The sequence below is a fragment of the Heptranchias perlo genome, chromosome 3 (assembly GCF_035084215.1).
Source record: "Heptranchias perlo isolate sHepPer1 chromosome 3, sHepPer1.hap1, whole genome shotgun sequence".
In the NCBI taxonomy this organism is placed as follows: domain Eukaryota; kingdom Metazoa; phylum Chordata; class Chondrichthyes; order Hexanchiformes; family Hexanchidae; genus Heptranchias; species Heptranchias perlo.
Window position 1 is genome coordinate 140257631 of NC_090327.1, and position 23540 is coordinate 140281170.

Consider the following 23540-nt stretch of genomic DNA (forward strand, 5'->3'; position numbering starts at 1 on the left):
TTTGGAGCATAGACTGTTTTACCACAGGGAATGGGAATAACTGAAAAGAGACAATTACATATTTTACCATTGCTTCTTTTAAAAGAAATTGGAATACATTTTTGAAATTGATGAAGATAAAGGGAATTTGTAAGAAAGTTTGGAATAGCCTACGTTTTGAATTGCTTCAATCATGAACTGGCACTGACGCGATGGACCAAATGGCCTCACCCTGCTCTGTAAACCTCGATGCTTCATCTTTCTTCTAGATTGAGATTTATAATGTGCTTGAATGATCCTAATGTTCGGCAATGTCCCACATCTAACAATATGACAGTGTAACCTAGGGATGTAATAATAGTTGCCTTTATAATCTGAACTGGATATCGTGTTCTGCGCTACCCAATATCTAACAATACGATAGAGTAACCCAGGGATGTAACAATAGTTCCCCCTTATAATCTGAACTGGATATTCATGTTATATATTAGTCATTGATCGTCAGATATGGCTGGACCACTTAAAACATTATAACCTCCTGCTCTCCTCGGCCAAAACTGCTCACTATTCCAGGATCACCCTGGAATGCAACAATAACCCCCAGCTTATCTTCTCCTCTATGATCTCCTCTTCTTAACCCCTCTCCCCAGCCCTGTCCTCACCTACCGCCAACGAAAAGTGCGAGAAGCACATGGACTTTTTTGTCACTAAGATTGAGACCATCCGTTCAGCTGCCTCTGCCGCTTCAGTCCCTTCCCCTAGCCCAGCAAGCCAAACTTCCCCAAAGATAACGGCCTGCCCTAGCTCTGAACTTGCATTGTCCTGCCTTGGCGTTGTCGCTTCCTGAAAGATGTAACATCAGCAAAAAGGTGTTTTCGGAGCTTGATGCAAGACATTTGAATAATGATGCAGGTTTTGACTGTCTAATTGAATTCTTGGACAAAATTTACAAGAAAGATAATCTGTTCAGTGCCTGTGAGGCCTGGTCAGAATTTGATCGATTTTGGAGTGCGAACGGTCATTCTATGGAATAGTATATTATGGACTTTAAGAAATTTGTTCCAAAGTTTGACTAAGTACAAATGGAAATCCTTAATCGGTAATGTGTTTAAATTATTAGATTGTGCTAAAGTGTCTAATTTGGACAGATAGTTGGTCCAAACTGACATTCAGCTCTCGGAAAGAGAGACTCTGTTAGTTCAAATAGTTGCTGCTTCAAAAAAAATCCTGGCCAAACAATCATCCCCTTCAGCCTCCATGGAGTACATGGGGCCCCCCATTGTGCGACAAAGAATGGAAAGTTCAGTGGTTGCCAGGTTTCGAGATGAAATAGATTCTGAATGCAGATGCCAAAAGGGGTTTCGGAATTTTCAAAAAACCGGACGGCAGCGGACAAAGTAAAGGCAAACAGACTGGTGTTGAAAGCAAGTATAGTATATCCGGTTATATCGACAGACAACAACATTGGGATCGGAAAAACAGGCGAAAAAATTCAAGAATGCCCAAGGACAAATCAGCAGATGCTTTTGATGCGACTCTCCAACATCATGCGATGAATTGCCCAGAGCGAAAATCAGGGACTTTGAAATGGCTCTTGAAGAAAGTAGTTCTGAGGCGGACGATGAAGGTAATGATGAATGTGAACAGTTTACACTTGTCACAAGGTGTATTAATCCTGTGATTAAAGTATTAGTCGCGGATTCATTTAATTGTGCGGTGCTTGATAGTGCATGTACTTCAATTGTATGTGAGGAAGATTGGTTAAAATGTTATCATGATACATTAAGCAGTGAATATCGATGCAAGGTTATAGGATATAAAAGTTCTACATGCTTTCGATTTGTCGAAGACCCCACCTTGAGGTCACTCCAGAGTGGTAATTCCATGTAATATAGATGGAGCAAGCCATTTTATAAGTCTGGATATAGTTGCTCGTGAGATACCTGTGATTTTGGGTAAACCATCCATGAAAAGGGCGAAAATGAAACTTGCCATAAAACACGATAAGGCAATTATGTCTGGAAAATCAGTTGATCTGCAGTTTGTCAGTCAGGGAATTATTGTATCTCCTTAATAAAACCTGACATTTCTCATCAGCGTGTTAGACAAGTATTAATGGCATCAGGCGTTAAGGTTGTGCGTGAAAAAAAAACAAATTGTCTTAAAGCTACATCGACAACTTACCCACCCGACTTGTCAACGTTCAAAACCGTTGCTAAAAGATGCACGTGTTGTTGATAAGGAGCGTACGAGGCTAGTAGGAGAGATTAGTGAGACCTGTGACATCTGTAAAAAGTTTAGACGGAAGCCCCCATGCCCTATTGTAAGTGTTCTATTGGCACGGGACTTTAATGAGGTCGTTGCCATGGATCTTAAATTTGGGACAAATCCACAAATGTTTTTATCCTACATTTTATTAACCTAGCTTAAGATTTAGTATTTCTACACCACATCATAGTAAGGACAATGTTATTCTCGATAAATTATGGAAAAGTGGATAAGGACTGGACTTGGGACACCAGCCAAATTTTTGACTGATAATGGAGGTGAATTCTCGAATGTGGAGTTCAGAGATGTGTGAGAATATTAATATAATTGCCATGAATACAGCGTCTGAGAGCCCTTTTAGTTATGGTCTTTGTGAAAGAAATCATGCTGTGATTGATAACATGGTGCATAAAATGTTGGCTGATCAACCAGTGTGTAAATTGTCAACTGCCCTGGCACAGGCAATTCGCACAAAGAATTCTCTTCAGATGATTGGCGGATATTCCTCACCAACTAGTCTATGGGTGTTATCCCAAATTACCTTCTGTTTTCAGTGATGATCCTCCTGCTGTAGAAGGTAGTACGATTAGTGCCGTTTTTCTGAGCAGGGAGACAGACTTTTACAAGGCTGAGGTATCAGGGAAAATTCGAAGAGCACTGAGTCATCGTATTAGACCACCTGAGACAGAGTTCAATTCAGGAGATTTGGTAAACTACGAAAGAGAGGGTCTTGGGGAGTGGAAAGGACCTGGAAAGTTTATAGTTCGTGATGATAAGACAGCACTTGTCCAAAATGGCAATAAAACTGTTAAGTTTCATTCCTCCTGTTAAATTGAATTCAATTGTAGAATCTTGGAATCCGAGCAGCTGATCGAAGTAAACGAGGCAAATTGTACCTCAAACGTTGATAGTTTTTTTTTGATGACGTTCCTGAGGTACAGACTGAGGTAGATCCAGGGCTGGACAATGGTAATGTGATTGATCATGAAATACATGGCAGGTCCATCGTATTCACAGAACAATTACCCAAAGTGGGTACACAGGTGACATGTGTTCCAGAAGGGACGAATGAATGAAGAGACGTGACAATTTTGGGACGTGCAAGAAAAGCTCGTGATAAGTTTAAGTTTTAGTTGAATGTTCAGGATGATGGCCAAGAAGCGCGGTCCATGGACTGGCAGAATGGGGTAAAAGAGTGGGGAGTGAGAAAGCGGAGTGCAAGTAGCGGTATGGAGTCCATATGTTAATCTCACGTGAGAAAACGATCACGAAGTAGAGAAAGAGCCTTTGATGGTGAAAGAGGGAGATATCGGAGTAGCAGTGCCTATGGACATAGAAGGGCGAGTAGAGGACGTAGCATACATAGGTCCCGCAACGACACAAAGAAAACAGAAGTTACTTAACAGAACCCGAAGAAGAAGTCCACATGATCGTGATGTTTTGATGGTTGCCAATAAACTTGAAGATAAACGAGTAAGGGAAGCAAAACAAAGGGAGTTAGATAGTTGCAAAGAATTTGGAGTTTATTCTGAGGTAACAGATAAGGGTCAGCCAACTTTGTCTCATAGTTTGATTTGTACTGAAAACGTCCTTGCCAATGGGACTTATAAGGCTAAAGTGACGTTGGTAGCTTGGGGTTTAGAAGAGAAACTGGGTGATACGTTTATTAGAGTGGATTCTCCCACTGCTGGAAAGGTAGTCTTGAATCTTTTTGGCTCTTTTAGCAACATATTCGTGGGCGTGTAGGTCCATTGACATAAACGCTCCTTGTCTGCAGGCCCATACTTTTCAGAGAAGTGTTTCTGAAACCGCAAATAGAGGCAGCAGATGCAGAAGGAAAACTATGGAAACTAAAAAAAATGTGACTATGGCCTGAATGATGCTTCCAAGGTATGGTATTTTTCGGTGCGATCTGTTTTGCTGAGAATTGTTTGTGTTCAGCTAAAATCAGATCCCACAATGTTTTATTGGTGCCATAACGGAAAACTTGCATGTTCATTATTTATGTTGATGACTTCTTATTGGGTGGTACTGCGGAAATTGAGAAATTCGTCATTAATAAAATTAGAGTGAAATTTGAAATTGAGAGTCAGGCTTGTGGGGCTTTTAAATATGTTATTTCAGATATCAAGCAAAGTGGGACAGGTATAACTTTACATAAACAGTCCAATTTAGAGAGTGTTACTCCCATTCCAGTTAATCATACTAGGTCATCAGGGAAAGGTGATGATATATCTAAAGAAGAGACAGAGCAATTACGAGGTTTGATTGGTCATTTTAACTGGTTGTGCACTCAGACTAGACCAGATGTTAGTTTTGATGTGTTGAGTTAAGTACTTCAATGAAACTCCCCATAGTAGAGAATGTTTTAAGGGCAAATAAAACATTACAGAAAATAAATATCGATAAATGTGTACTTAAGTTCCGGACTTTAGATGACCCAAAGGAAACAAAGCTAGTTATCTTTAGCGATGCTTCACATCCTATTCTTCCTGATGGTATTCTCCTGCAACTGGTTTCATAGTGTTTCTTATTGGTGAGAATGCGAAATATTGTCCTTTAGCTTGGGAAGATAAGAGAATAAAAAGGGTTGTTAAAAGTACTCTAGCTGCAGAATCATTGGCTCTTGTAGACATTATGGATAGCTGAGTCTATTTAGCAAATATCTTGAGCGAATCCTGTACAATGGGAGTACTGAAGATAGTATACCCAGTGAATGTTATGTAGACAGTCATTCACTGTGGGATAATGGACACTCTACAAAATATGTGAATGAGGAAAGATTACAGATTGACCTTGCTGGCTCGAAACAAATGCTGGAGAGAAAAGATATCCCTGAAATTAAATGAATAGATTCAAACCATCAACTGTCTGATTCTTTTACTAAAAGAGGTGCATGTACAAAGAAGCTATTCTGGATCCTGGAGAAGGGTCGCCTCAAAATCTAGTGCATTATATGGTGTAAGAATTTTGTTTGTACCATATACATATATATATATATATAGATAGATATAAATTTTCATTTCAAAAGCCAGAAGGTAATCTGTTAATTGTTTAATTATGAAATTTGTAACAATTGATGTTAATTGTGTTCAGTTGCATGTAACAATTGGGAACTCTGTTCGGGTCACTTATAAGGGACCAAGCTTGGGAAGAGGGTGCTTTTAGTTAAGCGATGCGTGGTGTGTGATGTGCACTTCTGTAAATATAAACCTGTGAACAACAGAAGACTTGGTTTCCTGTATTCAATCCTTCACCGCCTGGCTATTCGAATATAAACACTCCTTTCCTCAGTTCGGCCTAATTCTGAAACAAACCCCCAGATGTTATAGGTTTGGTGGGAGCTATGCTGAGACTGAGAGGGAAGAATGGGAGCACGGTTGGTTCGATAGTATACTGAAAGAATGGAGAGAACATGTTCTGGTTTGTGATACACTCATAGCGAGACTTCTGCAGGTTCAAGTGTTTGCACTCAGACCAGCTGAGAAATGCAGTACCAGCTGCGATTCTATAAATCTGATTGGCCTGAATGACGATGTTTAAACCTCTAACTTATTTACTGTGACCTGTTTCTGCCGCTTATCAATTGGCTGCTGCCGGATTCTAGTTATAAAAGCTACGAACTGCACTTTCAGATTTTTTGTTCAAGGGCCCTCGTGGTAATTTTTTGGACTTGTGTGACAACATCTACCTCATTGGTTTGATGAACCGGATTCTTTTACCTTCAGTCTGGTTCAGCAAACACTGAGTCGAATACACCTTTAAAGTTCAACACGACTTTATTAGCAGGACTTAGTCTGCAGCTTCGATTCAGACTCCTGAGGGAGTCTGGTCGATTCTGACAGAGTAAGAAGGAAGAACAAAGACCACAGAAATCCACACGTTTATACAGATCAATAGGGGTTGGAACATTGTTAACACGAGGGTCAACACCAATCATAAGCCAGGCATAGGTTGGCCATGAGGGATAACCTGATTGCAGGCCAATCACAGATAATAAACTTGGCTGATCACGCCGCAGTCTCCTCATCTCCCAGCTTGGAATGTTTCTCCTGTCCATCCCACATCCTTATCTATTAACTTGGGATGTTTATGGCTTCGCTCAGCTCATTATTTCTATTGATCAACCAGCTGTACAGAGCTGTACAGAGACCCCCCACACCAGACTCCCGAACCGATGAGCATAAGCAGACCTCTACATCTAACAAGCTACTCACACCACTATTAGCCTTGAAGGGGCCCATTGTTCGAACCTAAGCAGGCTTCTAATTAACCCTTTCTTGATCACATTACTATGTCTTCTACTTTGCCACTTAGGCATTTTACTATTTTACTGAAAACTGACTATATAGGCATTTTCATTAAAGGGGCACTACGTAGGCATTCTCAGGTTCGGAGCCCTGACACTGTAACTTGCCAGCAAATCAGGAATTTTCGTGATGCTGGGAAATTTGCGTTTCCACAGTCAATATCCTAACAAGCCTGTTAATGATTATCCGAGTTTTAAAAAATGTTTAATATTTCTGTGACAACTGAAAATGTTTGGTTAGTGTGTTTCCTCCTGATTTACTGATGTGAATAAACTTTGAATATTTAAATAATCCCTTAATCCCGTTGATCCCATCTACCTGCCATTGGGATTTTCACTGGTAAAACCTTTTCTTTAAAAAAAACTCTGGCCTGGTCATTACCTCTCCGGTTTGAATCTCAAATTCTCGATTGTATTTAAAAAGGTTAACTCCCATTGGTGCGCTTTTAGCTACCTTGTTGTCGTGCACACTGTTCTGAAGAGAGATTAAAGATGATTATGGAAGCGGTGGGTCTGTACGTGTAATAAATAACTCGAAGCCTGTTAATGAGGCTGCTGGTGTGGCTCAGTCCCAGGGCTGAAGGAGAACCGTTGTTTTCTGAAGGAATTCCAAAGCAATTTTAAAGTGTTTTGAAAAATCACTTAAAATAGTTTCTGGTACATAATGGATCTTTGGGGAGAATGGTTGATTAAATCTGTTTGTTTAACTGTATGTGACTAATATCTTTGATGGAGCACTCCAGCTAATTTTCCCAGTGGAGAATCTCCCCTAGTATAATTAGGGTCTCCTTTGACCGAATTCACACTTTTCATTCAGAGCCTCGTGTCCAGCGCCACAAACATCGCTCCTTCACACAGAACATGGATTATCTAATCTTCTTTCAAATAGAACGTATTTACTACCCCGTTCTTGCAACCGTTGGTATTACGGGTAAGGAAATGGAACTGATTACTGTGGAACCAATGTATAGCAGTTGCTGCTCTTGTTACTTGTCTTGTACTGTAACCTATTGGTATTGATATGTGTTGATATATATATATATCACAGATTAACGTAAGATTTGTCAGAGATGGAATGTATGTTTGTCAGAGAGACGGAGACTGATAGAGAGAAAGATAGATACATATAACAAGGCTGAACGGATAGTTCTTTCAACCATCAGGCACAGGCACGCTGGGCCGAACGGCCTTCTTCTGTGTTGTATCATTCTTTGTTTCTATGATTATAGGTTTTGATAAACAGCCAAGGAACAACAAAGCATTTTTCAATCGAAATGTAATCAGCACAGTCCAGACCATTATTTACTAGTTCACAAGGTTCAAGATTCCAGATAATAATAGTTCGCTATTGTCGGTATTGAATTGACTACAGTCTTTACATTGATTGAAAATAAATCTTTGCCACTGTCAAAGGTTGACTATCTGCGCAATATCAATGAATGTTCTTTGGTCTGTTATAATTTACTGCCTTTTTTCCAGTTTAGTTGCGGAGATAGTCTCGGGCCATCTAGGGTTAACCGACGCTCTGTCTTCGACTTGTGAGAAGTGTACAGGACGAGTGATTGGCTCGTAGCCTCTTTGAAGGTGAGCGCGGTGGCCAGAAGTCACCTATGCAGGAATTCGATTGAATGTCACGTAGCGCTCTGGTCGGTTTACTTCAGCCTTGCAACCAGAAATTTAACTGTTTCAACTGGATGGAATGACCAAGCAATGGGAGATTTATCTACAAAAATAAAAGGAATTTTAAAAATATGATCAGGCAGAAAACGAAGGATGTCTCTATTGATTGTTGATGGAGGAGACATTCAGCATGGCAAGGCATTGCAGGTCATTGTTTGGTTTCTAAACAGACTGAACAACCGTAACAGATGCGTTTGTGTAAAATGTGAATACTTTGTATAAGGATTCCAATTTAAATGGAAAAGTCTGGACATTGCGTCAACGGAAATGTGCGTGATGAGCAATGTGAATTCAACAATCGCCAATCCTAGATTTTCCTAATAATTGGGGAAATAAATCGCGGGCTGGCGAGTGTAAATCCCGTCAGTATGTTTGGGATCTCAGTATCCAACAGACCGAATGATACAGCATTGATTGAAGCTCAGAGAGAGCAGAGGACTGCAGAGTTGTGGAAAGAGACAGCCTTGATTGGGGGTCAGAGAGAGAGCCGGGGACTGCAGAGCTGGGAAATGAGACAGCGTTGATTGAGTCTCAGAGAAAGCCGGGGAGTGCAGAACTGGGAAATTAGACCTCAATGATTGAGAGATCCGGGGACTGCAGAGCTGGGCTATGAGAGAGTATTGATTGGGGGTCAGAGAGAGCCGGGGACTGCAGAGTTGGGAAATGAGACAGCATTGATTGTTGATCAGAGAAACCTGGGGACTGCAGAACTGGGCTATGAGAGAGTATTGATTGAGACTCATAGAGAACTGGGGACTGCAGAGCTGGGAAATGAGACAGCGTTGATTGAGGCTTGGAGAGAGCCGGAAAATGCAGATTTGGAAATGAAGAAGCATTGATTGAGGCACAGAGAGACCCGGGGATTGCTAAATTGAGTGAACGAAACTTAAGTAGACGGCGACAGAAATGGACAAAAAAGGAAAATGAGACCAGGGATTTTGCAAGAATTTAACCATTTCCTTCTATTCATCCCTCTTCAAGTAATAAAAACATTCTACCAGTTCTGTGTAATTTTACATGTCCCACTCTGAGTTACCACACCATGGATTCTCTAACTCTCCGAGTAATTTATTTTTTTACCGAGTCTCACTCCATGTTGTGTCACTCGGCTGTGGAGTTTGTCTCACAATCCAGCGTGGTTGAGAACATAAGGAATTTCGGACACACTCCCCTCTCGCACCACCACTCCCGCTCTCCGCATCAGAATTCGACTTAACTGGTTGGTTTCAGCAGGTCTGATGATTCAATGTACTTTCACCTTCTCAGGTCGGTAACGTGACTCTGACCTCCCCGGTCGAGTGGAAGTCGGTGTCTCATTCAATGCATCTTTTGAGATTTAAGGACTGAGGGCAGAATGAACATTTCCACACAGAGCGTACATAAGGACATAAGATATAGGAGCAGGAGTAGGCCACACGGCACCTCAAGCTTGTTCCACCATTCAATTAGATCATGACTGATATTCTACCTAAACTCCACTTTCCCCACAGGATCAAAATATTCCTTAATTCCCTTAAAGCCCAAAAATTTATCGATCTCAGCCTTGAATATACCCAACGACTGAGCATCCACAGCCCACTGGGGTAACGAATTCCGTAGATTTACAACCATCCGAGTGAAGAAATTGTCCTCATCTCAGTCCTAAATGGCTGACTCCTTAGCCTGAGATTATACCCCCTAGTTCTAGACTCTCCAGCCAGGGGAAACAGCCTCTCAGAATCTACCCCGTGAAGCCCTCTCAAAATCTTATATGCTTCAATGAGATCACCTCTCATTCTTCTGAACTCTGGAGAGTATAGGCCGATTCTACTCAATCTCTCCTCATGGGACAACCCTCTCATCCCAGGAATCAATCTAGTGAACCTTTGTTTCCCGGCCTCTAACATCCTTCCTTATGTTAGGAGATCAAAACTGTACACAATACTCCAGGTGTGGTCTCACCAATACCCTGTACAGTTGCAGCAAAACCTCCCTACTCTTGTACTCCAACCCACTTGCAATGAAGGCTAACATAACATTTGCCTTCCTAATTGCTTGCTGTACCTGCATGCTAACTTTATGTGTTTCGTGTACAAGACTCAAGTCCCTCTGTATAACAACATTTAACAGTTTCTCATAATTTAAAAATAATCTATTTTTCTATTCTTCGTACCAAAGCGAATAACCTCACATTTCCCCATATTATACGCCATTTACTAAACCTCACATTTCCCCATTTATACGCCATTGCCCACTCACTTAACCTGTCTATACCCCTTTGCAAACTCTTTGTGTCCACCTCACAGCTCACTTTCCCACCTAGATTTGTATCGTCAGCAAGCTTGGGTACATTGCACACGGTCCCCTCGTCTAAGTTATTAATGTAGACTGTAAATAGCTAATGCCCGAGGACTGATTCTTGCAAAACATCCTGTTAACCTGAAAATCACCTGTTCATCCCTACACTCTGTTTTCTCTCCTTTTACCGATTCTCTATCCATGCTAACATATTACTGTCAATTCAATGAGTCCTTGCATTGCGTAACAACCTAACGAATGCCTTCTGAAAATCCAAATATACTACAAGGTTCCCCTTTATCTACCCTGCTAGTTACACCCGCAAAAAACTCGAATAGATTTCTCAAACACTGTTTCTCTTTCATAAAACCATGTTGACTCTGTCTAATCATATTATGATTTTCTAAATGCCCTGTTACCACTTCCTTAATAATGGATTCCAGCTTTTCCCCGAACGTAGCGAAGCTGTTGGAATCAGTTATGTTAACATTGAAGATTAAATTGGAAAGGTGGATGAAGTAGAACAGTGAAGTGGTTATGGGAGCAGGGTTGTTAAATATCGGTGGAACTATCTGTTCACGTGGAGGGTAAACCCGAATAAGGAGTAGTTGGGCCTTTGTCCGTGTTGTAATTTCAGTGAACTTTTATGTGTTACCGCTTCCTCCAGTATTCACAATCTATTCTTTATTTCATTGCTCGTTATTCCTGCCTTTTGTCCATTGTGTTGCTTTGTTTCTCCTTTTGTTGCAACCTTTAACTTCATTAGTAATCTTATTGTTGTCTCTTACCGTTAATTTCACATTTTTTTAAAATTTAGTTGATCTTTATTCCAGATCACTGTGCACCCCCAAATTATTTGAAACTTGCCTGCTTTTATTCATCCTTGATGTAATCTATTACTGATGAAATTTACTTCATTTTTCATTCAACGCAATCTGCCAACTTTATGGTGTTTTATTCCCCCGCCTCCGCTATTTTGTAAACTCTTATCTTACTCTGCTTCTGTAAGATTTCAATCGATACTACAAAATGGTGCGGTACAGAGGGATCTGGGTCCTCGTACATGAAACACAAGAAGTCAACATACAGGTGCAGCAGGTAACCCGGAAGGCAAACGCAATATTGGCCTTTGTTTCTAGGGGGAAGGAGTATAAAAGCAGGGAAGTCATGTTACAACTGTACAGGGTGCTGGGGAGACCACACCTGGAGTACTGCGTACAGTTCTGGTGCCCTTATTTAAGGAAGGACACACTTGCATTGGAGGCAGTTCAGAGAAGGTCACTAGGTTGATTCCGGGTATGGACGGGTTTTCTTATGAGGAATGATTGAACAGGTTGGGTCTATACTCAATGGAGTTTAGAAGAATGAGAGGAGATCTTATTGAAACATACAAGATTCTGAGGAGAATCGACAGGGTAAATGCTGAGAGGGTGTCACCCCTCATGGGGGAATCTAGAACCAGGAGGCATCGTCTCAGAATAAGGGGTCGCCCGTTTAAGACGGAAATGAGGAGGAATTTCTTCTCCCTGAGGGTCGTGAATCTTTGGAATTCCTTATCCCAAAAAGCTGTGGAGGCTGAGTCGTTGAATCATAGAATCATAGAAGTTTAAAACATGGAAAGAGGCCCTTCGGCCCAACATGTCCATGGAGCCCAGTTTATACCACGAAGCTAGTCCCTATTGCCTGCACTTGGCCCATATCCCTCCATACCCATCTTACCCATGTAACTGTCCAAATGCTTTTTAAAAGACAAAATTGTACCCGCCTCTACTGCTGCCTCTGGCAGCTCGTTCCAGACACTCACCACACTTTGAGTGAAAAAATTGCCCCTCTGGACCCTTTTGTATCTCTCCCCTCTCACCTTAAATCTATGTCCCCTCGTTCTAGACTCCGCTATCTTTGGGAATAGATTTTGACTATCTACCTTATCTATGATCCTCATTATTTTATAGACTTGAATAAGATCACCCCTCAACCTCCTACTCTCCAGGGAAAAAAGTCCCAGTCTATCTAACCTCTCCCGATAAGTCAAACCATCAAGTCCCGGCAGCATCCTAGTAAATCTTTTCTGCACTCTTTCTAGTTTAATAATATCCTTTCTATAATAGGGTGACCAGAACTGTACACAGTATTCCAAGTGTGGCCTAACTAATGTCTTGTACAACTTCAACAAGACATCCCAACTCCTGTATTCAATGTTCTGACCGATGAAACCAAGCAAGCTGAATGCCTTCTTCACCACCCTATCCACCTGTGACTCCACTTTCAAGGAGCTATGAACCTGTACTCCTAGATCTCTTTGTTCTATAACTCTCCCCAACGCCCTACCATTAACGGAGTAGGTCCTGGCCCGATTCGATCTACCAAAATGCATCACCTCACATTTATCTAAATTAAACTCCATCTGCCATTCATTGGCCCACTGGCCCAATTTATCAAGATCCCGTTGCAATCCTAGATAACCTTCTTCACTGTCCACGATGCCACCAATCTTGGTGTCTTGTGCAAACTTACTAACCATGCCTCCTAAATTCTCATCCAAATCATTAATATAAATAACAAATAACAGCGGACCCGGCACCGATCCCTGAGGCACACCGCTGGTCACAGGCCTCCAATTTGAAAAACAACCCTCTACAACCACCCTCTGTCTTCTGTCGTCAAGCCAATGTTGTATCCAATTGGCTACCTCACCTTGGATCCCGTGAGATTTAACCTTATGTAACAACCTACCATGTGGTACCTTGTCAAATGCTTTGCTGAAGTCCATGTAGACCACGTCTACTGCACAGCCCTCATCTATCTTCTTAGTCACCCCTTCAAAAAACTCAATCAAATTCGTGAGACATGATTTTCCTCTCACAAAACCATGCTGACTGTTCCTAATCAGTCCCTGCCTCTCCAAATGCCCGTAGATCCTGTCTCTCAGAATACCCTCTAACAACTTACCCACTACAGATGTCAGGCTCACCGGTCTGTAGTTCCCAGGCTTTTCCCTGCCGCCCTTCTTAAACAAAGGCACAACATTTGCTGCCATCCAATCTTCATGCACCTCACCTGTAGCGGTGGATGATTCAAATATCTCTGCTAGGGGACCCGCAATTTCCTCCCTAACCTCCCATAACGTCCTGGGATACATTTCATCAGGTCCCGGAGATTTATCTACCTTGATGCGCGTTAAGACTTCCAGCACCTCCCTCTCTGTAATATGTACACTCCTCAAGACATCACGATTTATTTCCCCAAGTTCCCTAACATCCATGCCTTTCTCAACCGTAAATACCGATGCGAAATATTCATTTAGGATCTCACCCATCTCTTGTGGTTCCGCACATAGATGAACTTGTTGATCTTCAGTGGCGCTACTTTCTCCCTAGTTACTCTTTTGCCCTTTATGTATTTGTAGAAGCTCTTTGGATTCACCTTTGCCTTATCTGCCAAAGCAATCTCATGTCCCCTTTTTGCCCTCCTGATTTCTCTCTTAACTCTACTCCTGCAATCTCTATACTCTTCAAGGGATCCACTTGATCCCAGCTGCCTATGCATGTCATATGCCTCCTTCTTCTTTCTGACTTGGGCCTCAATCTCCCGAGTCATCCAAGGTTCCCTACTTCTACCAGCCTTGCCCTTTACTATATAAGTAATGTGCTTACCCTGAACCCTGGTTAACACATTTTTGAAGGACTCCCACTTACCAGACGTCCCTTTACCTGCCAACAGACTCTCCCAATCAACTTCTGAAAGTTCCTGTCTAATACCATCAAAATTGGCCTTTCCCCAATTTAGAATTTTAACTTTTGTGCCAGACCTATCATTCTCCATAGCTATCTTAAAACTAATGGAATTACGATTACTGGTCCCAAAGTGATCCCTCACTAACACTTCTGTCACCTGCCCTTCCTTATTTCCCAAGAGGAGGTCAAGTTTTGCCCCCTCTCTCGTCGGGCCATCCACATACTGAATGAGAAATTCCTCCTGAATACACTCAACAAATTTCTCCCCATCCAAGCCCCTAATGCTATGGCTGTCCCAGTCAATGTTGGGAAAGTTAAAGTCCCCTACTATTATCACCCTATTTTTCTTGCAGCTGTCTGTAATCTCCTTACATATTTGCTCCTCAATTTCCCGTTGACTATTTGGGGGTCTGTAGTACAATCCTATCAACGTGATCTCTCCCTTCTTATTTTTCAGTTCTACCCATATCGACTCCGTGGGCGAACCCTCGGATATATCCTTTCTCACTACTGCCATGATGTTCTCCCTAATCAAGAACGCAACTCCCCCTCCTCTCTTACCTCCTGCTCTATCTTTCCTATAGCATCTGTACCCTGGAATATTTAGCTGCCAGTCCTGCCCCTCCCTTAGCCATGTTTCAGTAATAGCTATAACATCCCAGTCCCATGTACCCATCCATGCCCTGAGTTCATCTGCCTTGCCCATCAGACTTCTTGCATTGAAATAAATGCAGTTTAATCCAGACTTTCCTTGGTCTTTGCCGTGCTTTCTCAGACCATCTGTCCGGTCATGTTTTGTACACTCTCCCTTACTGCCTTTTGTTTCTGTCACCACTTTACTTCCCACTGACTTCCTGCATCGATTCCCATCCCCCTGCCACTTTAGTTTAAACCCTCCCCAACAGCACTAGCAAACACTCCCCCTAGGACATTGGTTCCAGTCCTGCCCAGATGCAGACCGTCCAATTTGTACTGGTCCCACCTCCCCCAGAACCGGTTCCAATGTCCCAGGAATTTGAATCCCTCCCTCTTGCACCATCTCTCAAGCCACGTATTCATCCTAGCTATCCTGTCATTCCTACTCTGACTCGCCCGTGGCACTTGTAGCAATCCTGAGATTACTACCTTTGACGTCCTACTTTTTAGTTTAACTCCTAACTCCCTAAATTCAGCTTGTAGGACTTCATCCCGTTTTTTACCTATATCGTTGGTACCTATATGCACCACGACAACTGGCTGTTCACCCTCCCCCTCCAGAATGTTCTGCAGCCGCTCCGAGACATCCCTGACCCTTGCACCAGGGAGGCAACATACCATCCTGGAGTCTCGGTTGCGTCCGCAGAAACGCCTGTCTATTCCCCTTACAATCGAGTCCCCTATCACTATAGCTCTGCTACTGTTTTTCCTGCCCTCCTGTGCAGCAGAGCCAGCCACGGTGCCATGAACCTGGCCACTGCCACCTTCCCCTGGTGAGCCATCTCCCACAACAGTAGCCAAAACGGTATACCTGTTTGAGAGGGGGATGGCCACAGGGGACCCCTGCACTACCTGCCTGCACCTCTTACTCTTCCTGGTGGTCACCCATTCACTTCCTGCCTGTACTGCCTTTACCTGTGGTGTGACCAACTCGCTAAACGTGCTATCCTCGAGGTTCTCTGCATCGCGGATGCTCCACAGTGAATCCACCCGCAGCTCCAGCTCCGAGATACGATCGGTCAGTAGCTGCAGGTGGACACACTTCCTGCACACATGGTCGGCAGGGACACTGGTAGTGTCCATGACTTCCCACATCTTGCAGGAGGGGCATATCACGGGTGCGAGGTCTGCTGCCATGACTTGCCTTAGCTTAGTTACCCCTTTTAAATTACGTTGAAATTTGAAAATGTTAACTATACCAGGGACCTAGGTTCACTAAAAATAAAACTACCTACTATAAGAGCTGCTTAGTTTCCCAGCTCTTAGTTTAAACCAATGCCCTAATTTAGAGAAGAAAAACAAACAGTAATACTCACCAACCAATCACTTACCTGCTGTCCTGTGACGTCACTCCTTGGTTTTCTGTTGTTGTTTTTGATCCGCTCTGGTCTCGGGCCTCGGGTCTCGGGCCTCGGGCCGCCGCTCTGGTCTCGGGCCTCGGGTCTCGGGCCTCGGGCCGCCGCTCTGGTCTCGGGCCTCGGGTCTCGGGCCTCGGGCCGCCGCTCTGGTCTCGGGCCTCGGGCCGCCGCTCTGGTCTCGGGCCTCGGGTCTCGGGCCTCGGGCCGCCGCTCTGGTCTCGGGCCTCGGGTCTCGGGCCTCGGGCCGCCGCTCTGGTCTCGGGCCTCGGGCCGCCGCTCTGGTCTCGGGCCTCGGGCCGCCGCTCTGGTCTCGGGTCTCGGGCCTCGGGCCGCCGCTCTGGTATCGGGCCTCGGGCCGCCGCTCTGGTCTCGGGCCTCGGGTCTCGGGCCTCGGGCCGCCGCTCTGGTCTCGGGCCTCGGGTCTCGGGCCTCGGGCCGCCGCTCTGGTCTCGGGCCTCGGGCCGCCGCTCTGGTCTCGGGCCTCGGGCCGCCGCTCTGGTCTCGGGCCTCGGGTCTCGGGTCTCGGGCCTCGGGTCTCAGGCCTCGGGCCTCGGGCCGCCGCTCTGGTCTCGGGCCTCGGGTCTCGGGCCTCGGGCCGCCGCTCTGGTCTCGGGCCTCGGGTCTCGGGCCTCGGGCCGCCGCTCTGGTCTCGGGTCTCGGGCCTCGGGCCGCCGCTCTGGTCTCGGGCCTCGGGCCGCCGCTCTGGTCTCGGGCCTCGGGTCTCGGGCCTCGGGCCGCCGCTCTGGTCTCGGGCCTCGGGTCTCGGGCCTCGGGCCGCCGCTCTGGTCTCGGGCCTCGGGCCGCCGCTCTGGTCTCGGGCCTCGGGTCTCGGGCCTCGGGCCGCCGCTCTGGTCTCGGGTCTCGGGCCTCGGGCCGCCGCTCTGGTCTCGGGCCTCGGGCCGCCGCTCTGGTCTCGGGCCTCGGGTCTCGGGCCTCGGGCCGCCGCTCTGGTCTCGGGTCTCGGGCCGCCGCTCTGGTCTCGGGTCTCGGGCCTCGGGCCGCCGCTCTGGTCTCGGGCCTCGGGCCGCCGCTCTGGTCTCGGGTCTCGGGCCTCGGGCCTCGGGCCGCCGCTCTGGTCTCGGGTCTCGGGCCTCGGGCCTCGGGCCGCCGCTCTGGTCTCGGGTCTCGGGCCTCGGGCCTCGGGCCGCCGCTCTGGTCTCGGGTCTCGGGCCTCAGGCCTCGGGCCGCCGCTCTGGTCTCGGGCCTCGGGTTGCCGCTCTGGTCTCGGGTCTCGGGCCTCAGGCCTCGGGCCGCCGCTCTGGTCTCGGGTCTCGGGCCTCGGGCCGCCGCTCTGGTCTCGGGCCTCGGGCCTCGGGCCGCCGCTCTGGTCTCGGGCCTCGGGCCGCCGCTCTGGTCTCGGGCCTCGGGCCGCCGCTCTGGTCTCGGGCCTCGGGCCGCCGCTCTGGTCTCGGGCCTCGGGCCGCCGCTCTGGTCTCGGGCCTCGGGCCGCCGCTCTGGTCTCGGGTCTCGGGCCTCGGGCCTCGGGCCTCGGGCCGCCGCTCTGGTCTCGGGCCTCGGGCCTCGGGCCGCCGCTCTGGTCTCGGGCCTCGGGCCTCGGGCCGCCGCTCTGGTCTCGGGCCTCGGGCCTCGGGCCGCCGCTCTGGTCTCGGGCCTCGGGCCTCGGGCCGCCGCTCTGGTCTCGGGCCTCGGGCCGCCGGTCTTTTATCCCCGCTCTCGGTCTCTCTCCTCTGCTCCCGATCAGGTCCGCCGCCGCTCTGGTTGAGTTAGAGAATTTTCCGATCAGCAAGGGTGTCAAAGGATATGGGGAAAAGGTGGGAAAGTGGAGTTGAGGTAAAAATCAGATCAGCCGTGATCTCATTGAATGGCCTGCTCCTGCTCGTATCTCATATAGTCTTATGGTCTTATAGTCGATGCTGATATGTTGATTATTTTAATTACCCTCATTGCAACTCCACAGTTAATTATTGTGTACAGAACCAGTTACAATTAATACAAGGAAGAAAGAGCCTGGAAACAGCCTGCAGACTTCAGTGGGACTGGCTAATTTTGGGACAGCCTGGTAACAATTTTTTTCTTTCTCTCTTACAGTCAATTTGGTGGCGATTGTGATCCTGAGCCGAGGAAAATGCGGTCTCTCCAAATGCATCACCCTCTACCTGGTAGCAATGGCAGTGGCTGATCTAACGGTGGTGATCATTGAAGTTATACTGAAGCGAATTAACAACATTTACTTGCCAGTAAATTTTTTGTTCATCACTCCGATATGCGCCCTTAAACTTGTCACGAAGATTGCGGCTCTGGACTGTTCTGTTTGGTTCACGGTCGCTTTCACCTTCGATCGCTTTGTAGCCATTTGCTGTCAGAATCTAAAACCAAAGTTTTGTACCCAGAGGACGGCGAGCGTGGTTGTAGCGAGCGTGTGTGTGCTGGGCTGTTTGAGGAGCATCCCCTTTTACTTTGTGTACGAACCGAAAAATATAATTAACAATGTCCCGTATTTCTGCATTTTCACCACTGTCTATTACAACTCGCCCTTGTGGGCGGCGTATGAGTGGTTCGACACAATTTTAACCCCTTTACTGCCCATCTTTTTCATCCTGTTGTTCAATGCTCTCACCGTCAAGCATATTATAATGTCCAATATAGTCCGCAGGGCACTGCTGAGCAACGGCGATAATCACGATGATCCAGAGACCGAGAACCGAAAGAAATCCATGATTTTACTCTTCACTCTATCTGGCAATTTCATTCTACTCTGGCTGACGTATGTTGTACATTCCTTAAGTTGGCGGGTGAAGAACTACAATTATACAGACAAATAGTACAGTAACCCGATATACATCAATCAGCAAACGGGGTACATACTGCAGCTTCTCAGCTCCTGCACCAACACGTGTATCTATGGACTGACACAGAGGAAATTCAGAGAGGAGTTGAAGAATGGGGTGAAATACCTGTTTACACTGAATGGCATATTATGTAAATAACAAACATAAAGCTGCAGCAGGCTTTGTAAATTTACAACACAGTCCCCTCTTCTATTCAATAACACCACGCTGGCAGGAGATAGGAAGAGAGAGACTGTCAGTCTTGAGAGGGAGTTGGCCAATTATATAAATAGGCAGAAGAAACCAAGTTGGATTTTGACGTGGATTGATTGCCCAGCAAGAAAGGGACGCCTGGGAAGTTAGTCAGTTGATTGGTGGGGTAAGCAACATTAATCCCACTAGGATACTCTTAATTGCCTTCCATAAATTATCAGCGATGGATATATTAACACATTAATGGAATACTTTTACACATTAAATAAATTACCACAAAATCAAAATCTCTTTTAAAATATATCTGATCAATGTGACGCATTTAATAATAATGCGCAGTGGACACTGAAATCTGGTCAATGTGAAGCATTTAATAAAAATACAGACTTGACACTGGGCCATATATGATCATGGTGAACTGTTTAATAATAATGAGCACTGGACAATGGACAACATCTGGTCAAAATGAAGCATTTAATAATAATCTGCACTCGGCATTGGACCACATCTGGTCAATGTAAAGTACTTAATAATATTGGGCACTGGACATTGGGCCATATATGGTCAAGGCGAAACAATTAAGAATAATGCACACTGGACACTGGACCATATCTGGTCAATATGAAGCACGTAATAATAATAATGTACAATGGAAAATGGGCCAAATCCAGTCAATGTGAAGCATTTAATAATAATGCAAACTGGATACTGGGTCATATATGGTCAAGGTGAAGCATTTAATAATAATACAAACTGCATTCTGGACTACATGTGCTCAAAGTGAAATATTTAATAATAATGCACACTGGACGACATTCGTTCACTATGAAGCATTTAATAATAAAAGACGCTGGACCATATCTTGTCAATGTCAAGCATTTAACAATAATGTACACTGGAACTGGAGTAGATCTGGTCAAAGTGAAGCATTTAATAATAATGTGCACCAAACACTGGGTCATCTGTGGTCCAGGTGATCTATTTAATAATAATGCGCACTGACTACTGAACCACGTCTGGTCAATGTGAAGTGTTTAATAATAATACACACGAGACACTGGATCTCATCTCATCAATCTACGGTAGCATAGTGGTGATGTTACTAGACTAATAATCCAGCAAGCCTAAACTAATAATCTCGGAGTTCCAATCCCACCAATGGACAGCTGGGGAATCTAAATTCAATTAATTAAATAAAATCTGGAATAAAGAAAATTAGTAATGGTAACTACTAGACTGTTGTTAAAAATCCACCTGGTTCACGAATGACCCATTAGAGACGAAAACCTGCTGCACTTACCCGGTCTTGCCTATATGTGACTCCAGACGCACAGCAATGTGGTTGATTCTTATTTGCCTTCTGAAATGGCCCAGCAAGCCACTCAGTTATATAATCTCGCTACAAAAAGTCATAATAAGAAAAAGGGCAGCAGGTACATAGGAACAACACCAACTGCACGTTCCCCTCCAAGTCACACACCATCCCGACTTGGAAATATATCGCCGTTCCTTCATCGTCGCTCGATCAAAATCCTGGAACTCCCTTCCTAACAGCACTGTATGGAGAACCTTCACTACACTGACTGCAGCATTTCAAGAAGGCGGCTCACCACCACCTTCTCAAGAGCAATTAGGGATGGGCAATAAATGCTGACCTTGCCAGTGAACGAATAAAAATATATATATAGTCAAGTTGAACCGTTCAATAATAATGCACATCGGATACTGGAGCACATCTGGCCAATGTGAAACATAAAGTACACTGGACACTAGACCACATGTCGTCAATGTGAAGAATTTAATAACAACGTACACATGAAAACATATGGTCAACGTGAAGCATTTAAAATAATGCGCAGTTGACAGTCTGTCTTATATGGGTAATGTGAAGCAGTTAATAATATTGTACACAATGGACACTGGACCACGTCTGGTCAATATGAAGCATTTCACAATAATAAAAAAGAAAGCTGTGTTTCTCCGCCCCAGGGGCAAAGATATATCAAACATTATAATGGATGTTATTCAAAAACATATTCCCCGTGATATTTTATGTGGATTTGTTTGTTTATAAATTCTGGATTTTAAAAGTTACTAAAACCCGAAAAATGATTCGAACCCGCGAATACTTGATGTCTTTTATCTCCACGCTTTAACCAACGGAGCCAAATGGCCATAACTATATTCCAACCGCGTGGGCTCGATCCACGGGTTGGGCAGGCTGTGTTTTACTTCCAACACGAGGTGACAGAGTTATTGCGCAAACTTTGAACAAACAACATCCTTTAAACTTTGTTACTTGTTTCTGTATAAAACTGGCGAGGGTGTGAATCGAAATTAACAGAGAAAGAGCACTTTAATCTGTCAAAGTTAATTCTGCCCCACTATAAAACCAATCGGCAGGACCCTGAGCCGCTGTGAAAATGCTGTAAACCCACTGGGTAACAAGCTGCACTGAGTCATTGGCCTGTGTTACAGACCGGCTCGTTAGGCCTGCTCATTTCGTCTCTTTTGGTTGTCAGCAAACGGGAAATTACTGAAATTGAGGCTGGTGAATAACAGCTCCAAATACCAATCCTCTCTACCACTGGGGACTGAGTCTTCCAACATACAGGGATTTTCACTCGTGCAAGTTTCATCCAGGTTTTCTGCTCTTCATTTCTCCGATCTGTTTTGTTGCGCCTTTCCCTTCAATTCATGACTTAAAATAAAAACTCGATTCTACCGTCAATGTTCGGGTCACATGGTGAGATTTCAAATTTTTGAAATCGACGCTGATCAACCCCAATATTGTCACCTACACATTTGACAAATGTAAAGCAACATCCATCGCGCTTTTGCTGCAAAACGCGTTCAAAGATACTGTCGGTTATTGGAGGGTCTTTTAAGTCATGACACGAACATAACAGTTCGCACTGACATTTTCCCCAAGACACTTCAGATCCATATAGAATGATTTCGGTCTGGCGGTTAAATCCGTTCCCTCTTTACAAATCTGCATTTGAACCCGTGTCTTTTAGTATTTTTGATAACCGATGACAAACCGGTTTCCACTGTACATTACGTTAATTTTTAAATATTACAGATAAGCAGAGCACTTGAGCTGTCAGAGCTGTAACTTTGACTTTTCTCCCACATCTCTAGATCTCCCCGGCAACTGCCACTGACCACAATCTCCTGTCACACTACTCCATGAGAAAGTTCCGATCCTCAGTTTTCTAATGAAATACCGCCCAATTCTTGAGTCAGCGACAGCTGAAAGAGAGTTTCGTAGTTTCAGCTCCCACTTTCCCCAAATCCTCCTTAAATTAACATTTGAAAAAAATGTCATTAAGCTAATAATATTATGAATAAAAGTTCTTATCTTCTGGGGTTTTGTTTCAGATCCCACGGCTTTCAGAGGTCACTACGGATGTTTAACGAAGCGCCTCCCAGTTGCAGGTTTCTGTTTGAGAAAGAGCACGAAGTGATAATTGAGAGATCGAAAATTAAGCTGTTTGTTTGGATCACTGGTGCCATGAATCGGATGTGAATCCGGTGGCGTAATCAGTCAGCGCGTGATACTTCTATGATGCTATCGGCTTTGTCGATTGTAGGTTCGAGTTTCACCTAACACAACGATGTTTTTGCGACTCAAGTGGCGCAATCGGTCAGCGCGTCGTATTCCTATGATAGTCTCGCCATGAGATTTGTTGTGATTTCGAGCTTCACCTAAGATGGTTGAAATTTTTGCTTCTGAACATTTCGACCAGAGCTTAAGGTACAAACGGTATGTTCTATAACACAGTGAGTTCTTAGTGTTCTCATGTGAGCACTTGGGTTTATCTGGCCTACCGTATTGCAATAACATGTGCGAGTTTACTTGTATATTGGAGGAAAAGGGGGATATTGGTGACAGCTGATGCAGCAAAGGGGCCGGAACAAGATTTTCAACTCTAAAGAACCAAAGAGACAATTCTTCTTTTCGTGAAACAAGCATTCATCAAGTTGAAGTGTCGTGTACGGAAAATTCGGAAGGGAAATCTGCTGCCTGGTGTCACGACATAACGGGTGGAATTATTCAGCTTTCAGTTGTTGATCCGCTGAAAGGTCGAGAGGCCTTTTACAGCTCCCGTGTGGTAAGAAGTTTAGCTTTGTAGCTTATTTGGGTAGATCTGGTTACTTTCTTCGAACAAGTTTTATACTTTTTAACCCCCATCCCCTCCTTGCTAACACTTCCAGCACCATCGACGTGGGT

General features: G+C 44.8%; 1 pseudogene; it reads left to right on the forward strand.

The window, feature by feature from the left end:
- Positions 1-1566: 1566 nt before the first annotated feature.
- Positions 1567-22835, forward strand: LOC137308991 (probable G-protein coupled receptor 139; annotated as a pseudogene).
- The last annotated feature ends 705 nt before the right edge of the window (positions 22836-23540 follow it).